Source organism: Paroedura picta, chromosome 1 (genome assembly GCF_049243985.1).
Source record: "Paroedura picta isolate Pp20150507F chromosome 1, Ppicta_v3.0, whole genome shotgun sequence".
In the NCBI taxonomy this organism is placed as follows: domain Eukaryota; kingdom Metazoa; phylum Chordata; class Lepidosauria; order Squamata; family Gekkonidae; genus Paroedura; species Paroedura picta.
Genome location: NC_135369.1, coordinates 164,703,644 through 164,723,016, shown reverse-complemented (window position 1 = coordinate 164,723,016; position 19,373 = coordinate 164,703,644). Strand labels below are relative to the sequence as shown.

The following is a 19,373-nucleotide window of genomic DNA, read 5'->3' as shown; positions in this document are numbered from 1 at the left end:
TTTGTTTGTTGTTGTTTTTTTGCATTTCCTAAGCCAAACTACAATTCACCCATTCAGATCATGAGCGGAATTGCTAAAACCCAAATCAAGTTGGGTTTCATTTCAGGTTTCCTGGAACAGCTCCATTGTATCCTATGGAATCATCAATGGGAAATCTAGCCTAAGTCTATTTAGAGGGCTGATGGGATGGGGTTTGCGCTACAGGCACTAAATTTGCAGCATAGCTTCTGGAGCATCTTCTCAAAAGATCAGACAAGTTTCAAAAAGATTGGGCCTGGAGGACCAGAAGAAGAGCCCAGTGCCTCATTGTGGCAAATGCCAGCTTGACCAGGCTGCAGCACAGAATCACAATCCTGGCACAGAATCACAATCCTGGACAGTAGGATCAGTGCCATACTGCCCACAATTCTGATTCTGTGTTGGAGCCTGGTCAAGCTGGCATTTGTCACAGTGCGGCACTGGGTTCTGCTGCTGAACACTAGTTGGGTAGCACTGAGGTCTGATGCTGGGCACTAGTATATTGATTACCATGCTTCTACTATCCCTGGAGGAATGCCCCTTCCCTCCAGCTTCTCCTCCAGAGATTCTCTGATGAGAACTTATTCCTGCTGGGTTGGCACTGCCAATATGGCACTGGTTCTGCTGGGCAGTACTGCCCAGGTCCTGCTGCTGGACTCCCCTTGCAAAAGTGTCCTCCTTCACTTTCACTGCAGAAGTTCTCTAGAACCGTACTCCCCAACTGGCTGTGGCCCGGTACCGGACCGTGAAGGCCTTGGTACCAGGCCGTGGAGGGGGGGGAGGAGGCTCAGGTGCTGGCATGCCAGCAGGCGCGCCTCCCTACCTCCACCACTCGGCGTGCGCTCGCTGTGCCGGGAGCGATCGGCCACCTCCCCCCTGCCGCGGCCTGGTACCAAGTCCGCGGCGGGGGGGAGGAGGCTCGGGTGCTGGCATGCCAGCAGGCACGCCACGGGGGGGGAGGTGCGCCTGTCAGTTTGCGGGTGACAGCACCCCCCGGTCCCCGGGCCTCCCCCTCACTTCCTCTACCTCAACTCCCACCTCCCTAGAACGTTTCACAGAACTTTGTCCAGTTTGGTTCAGGTGTTCAGCTGGGTAGTCATCAGATGGGTGCATACAACCTGCTGTCAGCCCAAAACTGATGGCAAGTCATCTCAACTATCAATTTCACTACCCGCATTCCGAGCGGGAGGAAACAAATGTGGTCACTGAAATTGTGGCTTATGGCCATTTTGGGCCAACCGCAAGATGTTCACACCTCTCCACTGTTGCTGCAAACCATTTCAGCAAACTGTTTTGCTTCCCTCTGCTTTAGGATGCTTAGGGCTGATCTTGCATTGAGCAGGGGGTTGGACTAGATGGCCTGTATGGCCCCTTCCAACTCTATGATTCTATGATTCTAAGCGGGGAAAAGCACAACAAACTTCTTTGATCCTGTGTTGAGAGATAAAAACCAATTCACTTCTTACTATCCAATGATTCAAATGAATTTTTTTCAGAATGTTGGGATTGTTCAGCGGCTTAATGTTTTTGGAGGAGGGCAGAGGAAAGGCCTCTTCACTCAGTGGTGAGAGTGAAGCAATTTTTGGGCAGCCCCTTAGACCAAGGCTCCTCCAGAACAATATTTTATTCCGTTGGAGCAAATGATGCCAAGCCAATCATTTTGAATAATGCTCCAATAATGGAAGGCATATTTTCTTCTGCCTGTCTTTATACAGAGTAATACAAAGAAATAAGAAAGCAAAGCATATGATCTCTTTATTAGAGTAAGCAAACTGAAATGGAAAAGGGAGTGACTGAAGAAAAAAGGGTAAAGTCAAAGGAGAAGGGCCAAATGGAAAGGGTGTGGTTAGAGGCCTCAACCAGGGCCAGGGCCTTTTCGGCTCTGGCCTCAATCTGGTGGAATTAGCTCCCGGACGAGCTAAGGGCCCTGATGAAGGTTTCTGGATCCCACAGGAACTACAAGATGGAGCTGTTCTGCCAGGCGTTCGGTTGGGCGGAGCCTGGAGTTGTCAATCCAAGGATCCCTCCCTACTTTTTAATGATCAGGACCCCTGGGCTACCATTGCCCTGGGTCCTCTTTATGGAACCAAAGGCTAATCACAGCAGTGTTGGGATTGGGAGGGTTAAGAAGTTGATTGGGCTGCCATCCTTCTATCTTTTTATCTTCTATTTATTGTTTAAGGTTTTATGTATGTTATATTGTTTATATAGAGCCTTTTGTGGCGCAGAGTGGTAAGGCAGCAATATGCTGTCTGAAGCTGTCTGCCCATGAGGCTGGGAGTTCGATCCCAGCAGCCGGCTCAAGGTTGACTCAGCCTTCCATCCTTCCGAGGTCGGTAAAATGAGTACCCAGCTTGCTGGGGGGTAAATGGTAATGACTGGGGAAGGCACTGGCAAACCACCCCGTATTGAGTCTGCCATGAAAACGCTGGAGGGCGTCACCCCAAGGGTCAGACATGACCCGGTGCTTGCACAGGGGATACCTTTACCCTTTACCTTATTGTTTATATATATGGTGGTGTACTTACTGATTTTATATTTGTAAACCGCCATGAGACGGCCATGGCCAAGTGGCGGTCTAAAAATTGAATGAATGAATGAATGAATGAATGAATGAATGAATGAAATAAAAGGGCTATACCATGAGGGAAAGGACTCAATCTCCCAGGGCCCACTCAAAACTGCAAGTGATTCTGAAGTACAAGCTAATTTTCTCTCCGAGAATTTGATGGTATGCATATCTGCTTCTGAGCTCAATTGCAGGCCCTTTCCATTACAGCCTGCCTCTGGAGTGCCAACCCAATTATGAGAAGAAAGTGATCAGAGAGGTCCTTCCTAGACGATTTGATCAGACGCTAAATAAGTGTGGGGAAACTTCTTTTTTAAAAGGTGGCTATAACTTCAGGAAACCTAGCTGTGGATTTTTTAAAGCCCCAGTGACCAGATGCTAACTCTTCTAAAGTAGTAAAACTTTAGCATGGGAGACTTTTCCTGAAGATTTGTTTGTTGGTACAGTTCTAAATAAAACGAAGATCAAAATTCAAGGGGAGATATAGGCAGATGGAACAGGTTACACCTCTAAAGATTGTATTCAAGAGAGGCTGCTTTAAATCTCAGAGAGAAAGTGGTCAGAAAAGAAAAGACGTGGGTTGGAACTTCAAAACTCCAACACATTCTTTAATCCCTTGCATATCCTTCAGAAGACATTTCCTTCAATAAAAAGTGAGAATTAAACTAAAGAGAGTGAATGAAGGATCTATAACTTTCCCACATCTCTTACTGCCTCCTTTAGTCCTCAGTCAAGGGGGGCAAAAACTTAAATTTGTTCTGCCTCTTTGGGCAAAGGCCAGATAATTAAACCCTGGTGTTGTTTAAAGGTGCATTGCAGTGGACCAGCATGCTGCACTGTTTCTTGTGCCCCTACGGAGGACACATTTTGACAGCAGCGTGATAACTCAATCCCGTGTTCTTGCAAAAAACAAATCCCCCATTTGGCCCCATATTCACATGGCACTCTTCTGGGCTAGGCTCCATTGGCCCCCGGTATGCGGAAAATATCTGCATTCCCTTAAAACAGGACAATGGCAGTCTAACGTTTGCCAGGCCTGGAGGGGGCTGGTCCAGTGATGATATCATGTGGGAATGCATACATGCATGCACACACACACAAAGCTACAGAGAAGGGGAACCCGCCTGCCTCACTGATTCCTCTCACCTGAGGGCCTATTCTGCACACAATGGATAATGCGCTTTCAATGCAATTTAGAAGTGGATTTTCCTGTTCTGCACAGGAAAATCCAGCTGCCAAAGCACATTGAAAGTGCATTATCCTATGTGTGCACCAGGGAGTTAGCATCATTCATGTGGGGATGTGATTCTGTGTATGTGCATATGTGTATATGGAGAGAGGTACACAAAACAAACATTTTGATGCCCTTTGACAAGCAGCCTCAGGGACTGAGATGGGAGTGGGAGCTTTGGGTCATTGTGGGCCCAATGCCCAATGCCCACCTTCAGCAACAAGGCCCAGGGACCCTTACTCATGGCACCATTTTCTGCTCCTCTCCAGAAGGGAAAACATGCTCCCCCCCCACCCTGTGGGCCTCCTGCTTGCCTTTCTCTTTGCCCTTTAATGTGCCAACCAGCTTTCCTCATTGGCTATTTGGAGTGCATTGCCAGCGCTCAGTCTGCTGGGTTCAGTGCAAAGCCAGAGAGGTGGAGGCTGCTCTTGCTGAGACAGGGAGGATGCAATGGAGGGGGGAGGAGAAGTAAAAGCAGATTTGTCCAAGAAGCCTCTCAGTGCAGCAAAATGGCAGAGGTAACTCCTTGGTGTGGTTTGAGGGGGTTGGGAGCTGGACTGAGAGACCCTTCCAGCCATCCCTGAACTCATCTAGCTGAGGGGCATGAATGGGGAACATGATTTGGCTTGTGCTACTCTAGGATTTAACACACACACCCCTCCCTTTGCCTCCAGATGAGAGAACTGAATCCCAATCTCAGATATATCCATACTGAAGCACCAGAAGAATGTAAGGGTTTAGCTTCATTCATGCCAAATCTGATGGCAAATTTCAAAGTGAATCTCCTCCCTCCACCTGTATCTGAAAGTGTGCAGGCACATGAAAGCTTCTACCTTGGAAAAAATTCGTACATCTCAAAAGTGCTCCTGGATTCAATGTTTCTTTGACCTAGCTTGGGGTAGTGGTTAGGAGTACAGACTTCTAATCTGGCGAGCCGGGTTTGATTCCCCGCTCCACATGCAGCCAGCTGGGTGACCTTGGGCTCGCTACAGTGCTGATAATGCTGTTCTGACAGAACAGTAATATCAGGGCTCTCTCAGCCTCACCTACCTCACAGGGTGTCTGCTGTGGGGAGAGGAAAGGCAAGGCAATTGAAGCCGCTTTGAGACTCTTTTGGGAAGAGAAAAGTGGCATATAAGAACCAACTGTTCTTCTTCTTCTTCCACATGGCTCTGTGTTTAAGGATGCAGTGCTTGCCTGTATGTTCAGTGGTGCCTAGTGCCAAGTGAATGTGGGTAAGGTTGTTGGACTTAAAGACATAACTGGATTGACCTTATATGAACTTCTGGTGAATTTGGGGTGGCCCAGTGCAAAAATCCTGAGGATCCATGCTTTGGAACCTCGTTTTTGCTTTGTGGCGTGGCCAAAAAGGTGTGGATCTGTTTTTTTTATGGTGTATGCTGTGGTTATTGTTATAAGAGGTGATATTGTTATAAGAAGTCCCCCCTTATGGGGGACTGGATGCAAAAATCCTGAGGACCCACGAGAATCCGTGCTTTGGAACCATGTTTTTGCCTTATGGCATCTCCACGAAGGTGTGGATCTGTGATTCTTGTGATTTATGCTGTGTCTGTTGATAGAATAGGTGATCCTATGGTGAATTTGGGGAGACTGGATTGAACCCCCCCCCCCCAAGGATCCATGAGGTTCCGTGCTTTGGAACGATGCTTTTGATCCATGGTGTTGCCACGCAAACATGAATCTGTGTTTTTTGTTATGTATGCTGTGGCTGTCAATAGAATAGGTGATCTTATGCTGAGTTTGGGATGATTTAGTGGGAGAAGCATGAGAATCCATGAGGAACCATATATTTCAACCAAGTTTTTGCCCCATTGTGGCACCATGACACTGGATACATGAATTTTGTCATGCTGCCTATAGTCTAAGACATGATCTACAGAATGAAGGTGATTTTATTTTGTTTCAATGTAAAAATCATTTGAATTCATGAGGATCCATTCGAAATCATCGAGGTACGAATTTACCCACACCCATAACGTCTCCATGATGGATCCTAACAACAGCTAGCAGGAGCCCCGCTCTGGCTCTGGTGCTACGGGTCCTTCAAATCCTTAAACTGGGCCTAGATATCCTTCTGTTATCATTCCTTCTAAAAGTTTTGGTTACTGCATTTTCAAAATTTATTTTGATATTATTTATATTGTAAAGTATGCACATTATGTCATTTTGCAATAAATGTGTTTCAGTTTGAAATGATCATAAAAAGTGGAGTATAAAGTGTGCAAGTAAAAAGAGATCCAGTTGTGCAAACACCCTTCTGTGGATCCCTTTTGCTCCTTCTACTCAAGTGCTTCTCCATCCCCAGAGCCAGGTTTAGGCACAAGTTAAGTCAACTACAGTTTAGAGATTCAGATTATGAGTGTCCTTGATTTTTTTTAAGCCTTTAAGAATACTAAACAACCATTTTTGTTATATTATGGGGAGCGTCTTAAATTAGGTATGAGCATGAAGTGGCTGAAGTCAAGTTTGTGGCAGGTCAACCAGCACAATTTCCCCACAATTTTCAAGCTTTTCAAAGAGGTTTGTGCTGATTTGTGAATGGAAACATTTCCACACAGACTGTCTTGGCTCAATCAAGCTGTTTACATAACTTCAACAACTTGATGGACATGTAGAGGAGCATCTGGAAGAGGTTTCTTGTGTCTTTGATGTCTCTAGCTTGTGCAGGAACTGTTCTATACTCTCCTGGACCTGCACCTGAAAAGTAACTGCAGTGGTTATTTTGACAGATGCAGGTTCAGGAGCTTCAGGAGTTTATAGGACCGATCCTATACAGGCTAGAGGCACCAAATTCACAGAGGATCTATGACTGACTCTCCTTTATCTGTCTTCCAGTTTTAGTGAGAATTAGGTTTATGGGGCCCAAGTTAAGTTCCACCACCTAAGAACGTGCCCCATGAAAGTGCTTTCTGTAGAAATAACAGGTGGTCATGTCAACAGAAATACTTTCCTGGGGGCATCTTTTTTTGGGGGGGGGGCATCTTAAATCCAATCCTGACCAAATTTGAAGGGCAGGTAGAGGAACGTCAGGTGGACATCCCCTGTGAGTTTATTATCTCTACCACACAGCCAGAGGGGCATTCTACTTTCTCACAAACCTCAGAAACCAGTTAGTGAGACAGCTAAGTTACCGACAGTCTGTAGTTCTTGAACGGAGTGCAACACAAATCATGAACCAAACCATATTTTTTCTAGTTCATATCCATTGACATAGTTTAAGGCCTAAGTGTGCTTTAATCCAGCATGGCCCATCCCACAGATTACTTCATAATATGGTAGCTTGACACTGGCAGCTTTGCTTACCTAAGGATCCAGGCTGATTTGATGTGCATTACACTTTGGGAATACTGGGTTGGATCTGACCAGTTTTTCTTCCCTTGAACAAGGGAGAGTCCCTCTTTACCTCAGAAGACCTGTGCTAAGCATTATAGGACCTGCATGAACAAAGGACACGGAAAGCAGTAAGGAGCAGTAGCTACAGGACTTTAGGTGAGATTGTGTAAAAAGCAGCTTGATCCACCCCAATGACCAACTTCTTAGAGATAGTGTTGTGCCTCACATGCAAACATCTAGAGAAATTAGGAATACAGACAGTTCCCTAACGCCCCTTGAAATCTGGCTGCTGAGTTCACAGTTTCTAAAGAAGGCAGCCACATTACGGCATTCCTATTGTACACAACCACAAAAGTGACTCATGGGAGCCATGCATTGCCTACAGAAAAAAGTAACAAGAGCAAAAAGTGGCTTTAAGACCAGCTTTCAAACTCCCTAAGCTAGAAGTTTGTATTTCACACATTCGTGCGCTGTTTGGCTGCATTCACAGCCATTAAATTTAGGTCCAAAAAATAAGGAAGGGGGGGGGGGAGAGAACCCGGTTAGAAAGCAGAACGAACCGTATAAGCAAGTGCCTATTTCGGAATGTCAGCAAAATTTCTAAACAAAGCTCATTGTTCAAAAATTCAATTACACTTCATATTGCTCAGAAACCTACAGATATGCTGCATCCTGGAATATTCAGTTCTGGTTATACATTAATCCCTAAATTACACAGGTAGAAAATAAATTCTCAAACTCGTAAGAAAAAGAACCATTCAGACTGACAGAAATTTTTATATTTAGGCCGCACATTAAATTTTTCTCCTTTGCAATATTTCATCCTAAATATGTGTAGCTCTAATGAAGCAAATCAAACAATTATGTCCTTATGCACCGAATTTAGTAGCTGCTTCCATAGCAAATGCCCAAAGAAGAAGAAGAAGAAGAGTTGGTTCTTATATGCCACTTTTCCCTACCCGAAGGAGGCTCAAAGCAGCTTACAGTCGCCCTCCCATTCCTCTCCCCACAACAGACACCCTGTGAGGTGGGTGAGGCTGAGAGAGCCCTGATATTACTGCTCGGTCAGAACAGCTTTATCAGTGCCATTATGGGTCACCCAGCTGGTTGCACGTGGGGGAGTGCAGAATCTAACCCGGCTCGCCAGATTAGAAGTCCGCACTTCTAACCACTACAGCAAACTGGCTCTCAGTTGGTTGTTCGACCTCAATTCATGGGATAAGATGTGCACATTGGGGCCCATTCTGCATACAATGGATAATGCACTTTCCATGCACTTTCGTTTTCCCTGTTTCACACAGGAAAATCCAGTTGCATGAAGAATATGCATTAGCCAACATGCATAGAATAGTACAAACAGAAGAGGAGAGACTCAGGGCCTTTTCGCACGGGGATCTTTGTTGCAAATTGTTTGCGGAATGAAAAATTGCCATTTAAAATAGTGGAATTCGTCGTTATGCATACCTGCCTTTGTAGTGGAATCAGTTGCGTTTTTTAGCGTTTCCCACAGGCTTCCGGTCTCGGCAGAAATCGCTAGAAAGGAAGCGCTATTGCCAAGCTCGTCCCGCTCCTGGCCGTCAAGCAGCCAATGGGCAGCCGTTAGCATGCTCCCAAACAGCCCCTTTCCCTTTAAGAAAGGTTTTTTTAAAAAAAAAACAGACCCATAGCAACGAATCTAGGTAGATTCGTTGCTACGGAGAGACCCATCCAGCTGCCTAATGTGAGCTGTCGTTTGATTGTATGATCGTTGGCACGCTGCCCCGAGTGATAAAAAAAAAATCCCCCCCCCTCTCACGGGCCCGATTTTCGGCTGAATTTATGTGTAAAAAATAAAGGGACTTTATTTCAGCAAACGGGCTTTTATGTGGTTTGTGCTTAGTGACTAAAGGTGAAGGACTGAAGCCAGGGAAGCCTCTAAACAGAAAGAGGCTCGCTGGTGCGTTTATCCCCGCTCGCTCGGAGAAAAAAAAATGGCGATCGCTTCGCCGGAAGTTTGGAGGAGAGAGCCAGGGGGAGGGACTTTGAAGAACCAGCAACAATGGTAACGCACAGGTCTTTAGCGCTACTGTTGCAGATTGGTTGCAGGAGTGTATCGCTATCCGGAGGGTGAATCCACTTTTCTGGATTCCCCTGAAAGCGCTACAACGAAGCGCTTTTTGCGGGTCGGTTTCAGGATTGTTGCAGATTGTCTACGACGTCGTGGGTTATGGCAAATTAGTAGCGTTTCCAATTAGCAACCATTGTGCTATTTTGAAGCCGTGCGAAATGGCCCTGAATCTGCCAGCCACCTTGCAGCAGGCAAGAGACCGATTATCCCTGAGATTTAGGTCTAAATGATCTGGAAGTAGTCTGGGAATCAGTTTCAGTGCTTCGACTCTGCTTCTGGTGGTTGGTTACATGGGGACCAATCAAAATTTGCACTTGTGCTGGCCAACAAACCCACTTCTGGTTTTAAAAGCAGGTATGTTTAAGGACATGTGCATATAACTGGCGTAGTTGATTGGACCTCTGAAATTATATTCCAATACTTGTTTAGCCTCTATATTTCCCATGTATTCTTGGAGAGGTGTGCATTGAGGAGGTGGAAATTGAGTGGAAGAAACAAGGGAATACTTCGTCAACTGACCCCTAACAAAAAGACTAATAGGTCCACCATTACAAGTAAGGGCAGAGACATGGTGGACAGTGCATCAAGGAAGACTTAGAATGGGAAGGGTAGGCACTATCAGCAGTGGTGCCTGTACAGGAGGCAGGACCAGCAGGTGATTAAAAAATAGCCTTCTGGTTGCAAGTCCTGCAAGATGGAAGAAAAAAGAAAAAACAATTCCAAAGGATATAGGCATTAGCTTTAGTTCCAACTCTGAGAAACAGAGGCAGTTGATTGGCATCCCCTTTGGAACTCTTCTTACCTGTTGCTGTCTGGACTTGTTTCCTAACCCTCAGCAAACTCACTTTCCCCGCAGCATATTAAAGGTCCACAAAGACCTGATTCAAGTTGAGGGGAGGAGAATCTCCAGCCATTCTACCACACTGTTTCATGGGGGAGTTATCTGCTGCATTTTGGATCTGCATCTCGATGGAATACTGCAGGCCCCATGGACTTGCAAAATGCCATTTCTCACAGCTGTGGAAACCCAGAATTAATTTGTCACAAAAACGTAATATATACCTCTCTCATTTAGATGTAAGAAAATTCCTCATTCCCTCCAACTTTCTATCCAAGCTTAGTTCATCTGCCATGAATAACAAAGTAGTGACATGAAGCAGTTTAGAGGAGGGAAAATATTGGCAGCATTTCTTTCTACTTTTCTCTCTCACATCCCAGTGCATTCTAGGATTTGTAGTTCCTCAAATTCCTGATGTATACACTTAGGCCTCCTTCCCCCACCCTCTGATATGGTATCGTAACTATAGACCATTCTGAGAATCATAGTTCCCAGAATGCTTAACATAAACTACAAAGCATCTTTTTGTCCTGTAATTCTCTAAATGCATTGGAGAATGAAGCAAATTATTATATTACTAGTAATATAGCCCATTGTATAAAGGAGACAATGGGCGCTAGGAGACGGGGGCAGGCGAGGGGCGGAAGGTAACCTGTAAGAGGATGCTGCTCCTGATGGGTGCTCCTCGGCGGCTCGGCGCTTGCGGGTTTTTTTTTCTTTCGGCGGCTCCTCGGCTGTGTTTTTTGTTTCAGCGGCGATGAGGGCAGGGAGGAGCCGGCAGCCGCCCTGTGCGCACGCGTCAGAGGACGGGTGCTGCTGGGCGGCTCCTGACGCGGCTCATCGGCGGTTTTGGGCGGGTTTTTTTTTCTGTTACTGGTGGCTCCACGGAGGTGTTTTTCTCAGCGGCGATGAGGGCAGGGAGGAGCCGGCAGCCGCCCTGTGCGCACGCGTCGGAGGACGGGTGCTCCTGGGCGGCTCCTGACGCGGCTCATCGGCGGTTTTGGGCGGGTTTTTTTTTCTGTTACTGGTGGCTCCACGGAGGTGTTTTTCTCAGCGGCGATGAGGACAGGGAGGAGCCGGCAGCCGCCCTGTGCGCACGCGTCGGAGGACGGGTGCTCCTGGGTGGCTCCTGACGCGGCTCATCGGCAGTTTGGGTTTTTTTTTTTCCTGTGATCGGTGGCTCCTCGGAGGTTTTGTTTTTCAGTGGTGATGAGGTCAGGGAGCCCCCAGCAGCCGCGCTGCGGCGGCAAAGAAGCAACTGCGAGCCGCGCTGTGCGCGGCTCGCAGTTGCTTGGGGCTGGGAATTGGAGGGATCAATCGGCAGGCGCTTCGGCCTGCCGATTGATCCCTCCGATTGTCTGTCCAGAGGAAGGGTCCAATCCGGACCCTTCCTCATCACGGACACATCCCGCCTCAGAACGCCTTACCGTTTTATTACCGCTCGCAGTTGCTTGGGGCTGGGAATTGGAGGGATCAATCGGCAGGCGCTTCGGCCTGCCGATTGATCCCTCCGATTGTCTGTCCAGAGGAAGGGTCCAATCCGGACCCTTCCTCATCACGGACACATCCCGCCTCACAACGCCTTACCGTTTTATTTAGGCGGTGTTAAGATTATTTGCATTTCTATGCCACCCCTCCCCATAGGCTCAAGGAGGCATACAGCATTATTAAATAACAATTAAAACGTACCATTGATTAAAACCTGATTAAAATTAAACAAATTATAACATGAGCAGCCATCTTCTGTACAATGGGAGGTGGGGAGTGCAGTGTTGTTATAACTATTTGACATTTAATGTTGTCCCTATATGGTTTCTGCATAGGAAGGCCAGTTTCTTGTTGATCTACCTATGGGTCTATTTTAGTTCCCACAGGACCCTAGTTTCTTTCAGTTTTGGTAGGGGAGAGCGAGCAGGGTGAAATGCCATAGAATCTACCCTCAAAAGCAGCCATTTTCTTCAGGGAAATTGATCTTTTAGTCTGAAGATCAGTTGTAATCCCAGAAGAACTCCAGACCACACCTCGACTGACAACCCTAGATCTCTGCTGCACAGGCATAGGTAGTGTATAAGTGACCAGCAGGGATGGTTATCTGGTCATTCATAGTCTCCATCCTCCAAAGCAGGGGTAGTCAACCTGCGGTCCTCCAGATGTTCATGGACTACAATTCCCATGAGTCCCTGTCAGCAAACACTGGTTGGGGCTCATGGGAATTGTAGTCCATGGACATCTGGAGGCCCACAGGTTGACTACCCCTGCTCCAAAACAACCATTTTCTCCGAAACCTGGAGATCTGTCATAATTCCGGGAGATTTCCAGGTCCCACATAAAAACTGGCAACCTTATGAGGTAAATATATTGCATTTGGGAGAACGGGAGAGGAGGGATTCAAGGGGATACCTAGAAATGCATCCTGAGGATACTACTGGGTAAGCTATGGTTCTCTGAGCTCCCTGAGGCCTTTAAAAGTGAGAAGGCCTTAGTCCATCCTGTATCAATGGCAGCCCTTGTATGAGACTGTCCATCACAGACTAAAAACATGTGAGCTGGACCTCTCACGTCAATTTGTTATCATGTGGAGACTCACAACAGCACCGTTTCTGCCTTGTTCTGATGGCAGCCATTTTTCTTTCATCCCCAGCGCATAGCTACATAAGAGCCTGTCAAAGCCTGACTTTTATCTCTTAAATTATAATTAAGGCATTAAATTATACCGTTGAAAAGCTCCTACTTAAGAATGAACCATGAATCTGAATAAAAGAAGGGTTATTGTAGGGGGGGGGGGGTTGGAATCAGAAATTAACCAGCTGAAAAACAAACAGCAATGCCATTATTTCTCCCAGAAGCAAGCACCGCGAAAAAGAGACACATTTATTTAAAAGTGCACAAAATACATCAGCCCGCAGTTATCAGCTTACCATGACAGCCGCAGAATCAAAGTTTAATTTGGATAAATAGATTGGAAAAGAAATGTTGTTTTCTCCTGGCAGGTAAGCCTGTTTTCAGTTCAGATAAATTGTTCCACCAAATAACTTATATTGACAGGCTTATGAGGAAAGCAAATATGCTTGTGAGCTCCGGGTACGAGTGGGAACCGGAGGGGCTTTTCCTTATTTATTTATTTCCTCATATCAGCTGGAAGAGCTGTGCATTGGGAAGCTTCGCGTTGCTTCAAGGAACAGCCAAGACAATACAGAGTGCCTGGGCTTGCTTGGCTGACATTAGTTTCCTTTTCTTCCTCCCCCTCCCCTTTTGTCTTGTTCTTATTCTCCCTTTTTTTATAACACCCGCGGCTGGAAGGGAATGAATAATAGAAAATATCTTGTCTCTTTTAAAGTGTAAAAGAAAAGCAGAGATCAAGATTTGACAAGGTGCATCAGGCAAATCGTCTTCTCTAAAGACGAAGGAAGTAAAGGGGGAAAGGGGAGGGAGGCTCCTACAGCAGTCTGTTGAGTAAAGAGAGTCGGTACAGCTTATACTCTTTGGTGTTGCTGGTGGATCAACGAGGCGGGGATCCTGACTCTGAAAGAGGTAAAAGATCCAACATGTTACAGATGAAAATAGGTACCCTGTTATGTATTTTTCACACCCCTATTCTGAGGTTGGTGGTTATACATTGGTGAAGGCCGTTTTCAGCCACCTGCATTGTATAAGATATCCCTATCTTGCCCCTCAACTGAAAGGCTCTCATGTCATCGTAAGCAAACAAAATCAGTAAACAGCAACAATGCCATAAAAGCATGCTTATAGAATGAGAATCAAGTTTATTGTATAGCCATAGGCCTTTACAAAGTTCAAAAAGAACCCAAAAGACCCCGGCCCTGGTCGAGGCCAGGCGTACTTCCCTCTGGCCAAGGACCTACAACAGATTAGCACCCACAGAGCAGAGCACCCTGTGGGGGGGGGGGCATAAGGCAGTAGGCAGTCCTGCAGATACGATGAGCCCAGATTGCTGATAGTCTTAAAGGTTAACACCAGAACCTTGAACTTCAATGTAGCTGTAACCGGCAACCAGTGTAGTTGTCTTACCATAGGCTGGATATGGGTCCTCCAAGATGAACCAGTGAGGACCCTAGCAGTGACATTCTGCACCAATTGCAGCGTCTGGTTCAGGGACAAGGGCAGGCCTGCAAAGAGCCAGTTATAGAAGTCCAACCTGGAGGTGACTGTTGCATGAATGACTGTGGCCAAGCAGTCCAAGGACACATAGAGCACTAGTAGCTTTGCTTGGCACAGGTAGAAAAATACCATGTAGGCTACTCCAGTGACCTAGGCCTCCATTGAAAGAGAGGCATCCACGATCACACCCATATTTCTCATTGAGAGTGAGATGTTAAGTTGCACCCCATCTGGTGTGGGTAGGTGTGCTTCCTGACCTGCTGCCTTCCTGCCCATTCACAGGACCTTTGTCTTGGAGGGGTTGAGTTTTAGGCTCTAACCATTCAGCTATGGCTTCCAAACTTCTGGTGAATGTATCCAGGGGGGAGTCTGGGCAGCCATTCATCAGGAGATAGGTGTCATCTGCATATTGGTAATAGCCCAGTGCATAGCTGGGTAGCATGGTGTTTGATCTTAATTAAAATTGCACATTACTTTGCAAGTTGCAAAGTAGTGGGGGTGTTATCTTCCATAAGGAGTTCTTAAATCTAATCCTCTTCATCCTCAGAATTCATATCTCTAATCAGAGGCTCAACAATCTTGGCACAAGGTTCCCTATAAAAAGGGCATCCGAAGAAAACATGGTTAATGGTTCCCAGTTCCTTAATGTTACATGGACATATTCTCTTCTACCTAGAGATCCTATTAAATTTTTCTTCTAGAATTACAGAGGTTAGGGTTGAGCATCTGGCAAGTGTGTATGCCCTTCTGTGGCTATCATGGCCTAAGTGTAGAACTGCTAAGGTTGAAAAGCCCAGGCTATTTAATTTCTTTTCAATGGCTTTGATCCACTTTGATTTAAAGGTATCAATCAATATCAAAGGGAGAATATCCTTAGGGTGAAAATTGATTTTTTAGCCATGTATAAAGTGAGGATAGGCAGATCTTTGACTCAACCTTCATCATACCAGACATATCAATGAGACACACGTTTTGGAGTTGGAGAGCTGTTCTAATTTTATTTTTGTTCGTTGTATGAGCAAAAAACAAGAAGTTGGTGGACCTAAAAACATTCTGTAAAGCATCTGGACTATTGTTTTTATCTCAAATAATTTAAGGTTGGCAGGGACAAAAAAGGTCTGAAAAAGCTGATTACAGAATGGGCTGATCTTTTCATCTAAATTAGCAACATAGTTGCTATGGGCACTTTGACTCTGAGGCCTGTACAACCATCCCTAAATATTTATTGCAGGTCACCTGTTCTAGCTTGTGGCCACTGATGTTCCAATTTATTCAGATTGTTATTTAGATTGTTGTTGTGTTTGTATTTGTTTATGTTATATATTAGTTCGTTCCATGTATCCTTCCATGTTGTTGTATGTAAACCGCCCTGAGCCATATGGAAGGGCGGTATAGAAATCAAATTAAAAAAAAAAATTCTGTGCACAAATCATTTGCCAAAGTCCATCATGTTTGTTTTATCATAGTTAATCATGAGACGATCATGCTCACAAAATTTAGCTACCCTTGCAAGCGCCCTCTAAGACCTGTTTGAGACCTAGATAAAACAACGGCACCATCAGCATACAATAAAATGTGAACGTGTCTGTTTGCCAATTTAGGTGGATGAAGATCTAATAAGTTTAGAGAACTGACCATATTATTTATATAGTATTTATTTATGTATATAGTACAGAAAGAGCAAAGGAGCATGCAGACAGCCTTGTCTGACTCCATTGTAAGTTTTTATGGGATCAGAAAGATGTCTGCTTCTATTGTACCTGATACTTAATATTATCTGTTCATGTAAGGCTTGTATAAGCTCAAGGAGCCTTCTATCAACATTTGCAGCTTCTAATTTAGCCCAAAGTAAAGATCTAGATATCGAATCAAAGGCTGCCCTGAGATCTATGTATGTGGCGTACAGTGAAGAACTATCCTTTGAGCTGTATTTTTCTATTAAATGTTGAAGAGTAAAGCAATGATCTATTGTAGATATGTACTGCTCCCCCTTCCCCTTCCACTCCACCCTGGTTTCCTCCATTTATAAAGGACATTTTAAAAAAGAGATAACTTCTGGATACTCAGCTTAAGGTTTGCTTCTTTTTTCTGTTTGCCCACAGATCCAGTTAACCTTGTGATAAGTTCTTCTAATCACTTCACAAAGGGATGCTACTGACTGTGCAGGAAGCACAAACCTATATCCAAAGGCTGTCATTTCAAGGTGATGCAGGCAACGAAAACAGTACAAACTGCAAATAATTTTGTGCCTTATGAGGAGGTCAGTTAAATTAATTCATAAATGACTCAACCATGACCCCAGTGATACATGCCTTTTATCCAAGCAATTTTTCAAAATTATTTTCATTGGTAGTCTGTCTTTCTTATGGGGACTCAAGGTGGCTTCAGTCAATCAGTAACCCTTGAATGATAATGGCATATGAATCTTGGCAAAAGCATCCAAAGGCTGCTACTTGTCATTTATTTATGAAGCCATTACTTTGTCTTGTAGCTCAAGCAACTTCTGTACAGCACAAAGCTGCTGAGAACATCGCTATGCTCAAAACTTCAACACAAAACATACATTAATTGAGAGCCACTGTGGTGTAGTGGTTAAGGAGTGGCAAAAATTAATTTGGAGAATCAGGCTTGATTCCTTACTAATCTATATGCAGCCAGCTGGGTGACTTTGGGCTAGTCCCAGTTCTCTTAGAAGTCTCTTGGCCTCACCTAGCTCCTAGAGTATCTAATGGGGACAGGAAGGGATAGGTGTCTGTAAGCTGCTTTGGAATTCCTTTGGGTAGTAAAAGTGGGGTATAAAAAACAGCCTTTTTTCTTAATGACATCATCCAATCAGAATCTTATCCATCATGTAGCCAAACACTTCAAAAAGAGGTAAGTTTCACTGGTAATTCATGTTAAAGTGCTCAGTATGCATAATTTTGAATTACTATTTGAGCTTTGAAGTCCAGTGTGGTGGTGTGGTTATTGTGGTGAGCTGGGTATGATGTACTCCTCCACATGAAACCAGCTGAATGACCTTGGGCTTGTCACAGACCTGATAGTGCTGCTCTCACAGAGCAGTAAGATCAGGGCTGTCTCAGCCCCACCTACCTCACCAGGTGTCTGCTGTGGGGAGAAGAAGAGAAGATAAGGTGATTGTAGGGTAGAGAAAAGTCGGGTATGAAAGCCAATTCTTCTTTTTGAATTTTATTTATGAATTTTATATATAATAGGGACAAAGCCTGTTGCATTCGGGAATACAATGGGTGCTAGATTGGGGCTGGGGTGTGTGTGGAAGAACTCTGCAGATGGCCTCTCCCTCCCCCCCAGGACCAGGAAAGGCTGCAGGCAGATATTATGGAACGAACCAGCAGGGGCAGCTCTCATACAGCAGGGATCTGCAGCCTCTGAGCCTCAGAGGGAAGTGGAAGGAGGAGGGGGTGGTCAGGAGTGGGGGATGGAAAGTGATTGGCTAGCTGCTGGACAGACAGGCAAGCTGGTTGGAGGAGGAGGCACTCAGGGGCAGGACAGCTGCCCTGAGTGGGTGTTAAGCTCTGACTTGCACTTGAGCCATGAGACCAGCTCCTCCTCCTAGGCCTTACCAGAAATATGGTAATGAGAGATGCAATATTTGAGCACCTGTTTGGCAGTTTTTTGTAAAAATAGATGTTATTAATATGTATATTTCTGTACTGAAAGGCTTTCAATATAGATTAAGGTCTGTTTTCTTGTAACAACTTAAGCAGTTGAATTCACAAATAATAAGGAATAAGAGTAACCAGCTTCAGCCTCCTCAAGCACTTCATGATATTTGTTGAACATATATGAGATCAAAACTGGCCAAGACATCTGAGGAGCATTGTTGGGCAAATGTTGGGCATTGTTGAGCATTGTACACAAATTCTAAAGATATAAAATACAACAATATGCAGCTTCGCAACAATATGAAAATTATAACCTTGCTTGCCTGATTCTACATTTTGACTGGGGAGAGCAGAGGGTACAAGAAGAAGAAGAAGAAGAAGAAGAAGAAGAAGAAGAAGAAGAAGAAGAAGAAGAAGAAGAAGAAGAAGAGTTGGTTCTTATATGCTCAATGTAGAGCAATGTCAACTCGCTAATCGAGTGGATTAGATGGAATCAGGCAGGGAGCCAGTTGCAATCAGACGTACCAGAAGGTCTTGGCCATTGACTCAGCGGAACAACTATGTCTTGCAGGCCTTCCAGAACTGCTTAAGGTCCTGCAGGTCCCTGATTTTATCAGGTAGAGTGTTCCACCAGGCTGGTTAAGGCCAAGCTGGTTTCTTTTGCTCATGCTCTAGTCCAAATTTAAACTGATATCTGCCCTTTCCCAGCTCACACAGCTGTATTGCAGATTCAACCAATGGGAGCTCTCAGAATAATGCTCAACGTTCTGTCTGCACACATGTTTCTGCTGGATGGTACACTTAAACTAAGCTCTTTGCTAAATTGTGGACATCTTGGATTACAAACAAAAAGATGATTGTAGATAATTAGTTGCCTCCAAAGGCAGCGAGATATTCTAAATATTTGTTCTGACAACATAATTAAAGAACCGAAACTGTAAATGGCCTCATCGCAGAGAAAATGAAAATGCTTGGTCAAATCAGTAGAAAATGTCTCTCTCCCTGCAATCAATGAGCTTCACTCCCTTATTTTACACAGGCATTTAGCCTGATCTTAACATAATTAGTCAGTAAGGCAAAGGTAAAACTATCCCCTGTGCAAGCACGGAGTCATGTCTGACCCTTGGGGTGACGCCCTCCAGCGTTTTCATGGCAGACTCAATACGGGGTGGTTTGCCAGTGCCTTCCCCAGTCATTACCGTTTACCCCCAGCAAGCTGGGTACTCATTTTACCCACCTCGGAAGGATGGAAGGCTGAGTCAACCTTGAGCCGGCTGCTGGGATCGAGCTCCCAGCCTCATGGTCAGAGCTTCAGACAGCATGCCGGCTGCCTTACCACCCTGCGCCACAAGAGGCTCAACAGTGAGTCTAAAACAAGTGCACAGAAATGTGAAGAGTTGCATTTCTTCCTGCATTGGGTTGCTAAGTGTGGGTTGGGAAATGCCTGGAGAAATGACGAGCACCTGGGGAAGCTGCTTAGGGGGTCGGAAAGACCTCAGTGTGGTATAATG

At 45.2% G+C, this 19,373-nt stretch overlaps 1 long non-coding RNA gene across 1 annotated transcript in view; it reads left to right on the top strand.

The window, feature by feature from the left end:
* Positions 1-19,373, top strand: part of LOC143819552 (uncharacterized) — a 152,885-nt gene that overhangs the window by 45,862 nt on the left and 87,650 nt on the right. The window contains exon 2 of the long non-coding RNA XR_013225007.1: positions 16,339-16,448. This is a non-coding gene — a long non-coding RNA (uncharacterized LOC143819552). The remainder of the gene's footprint in view (positions 1-16,338; positions 16,449-19,373) is intronic.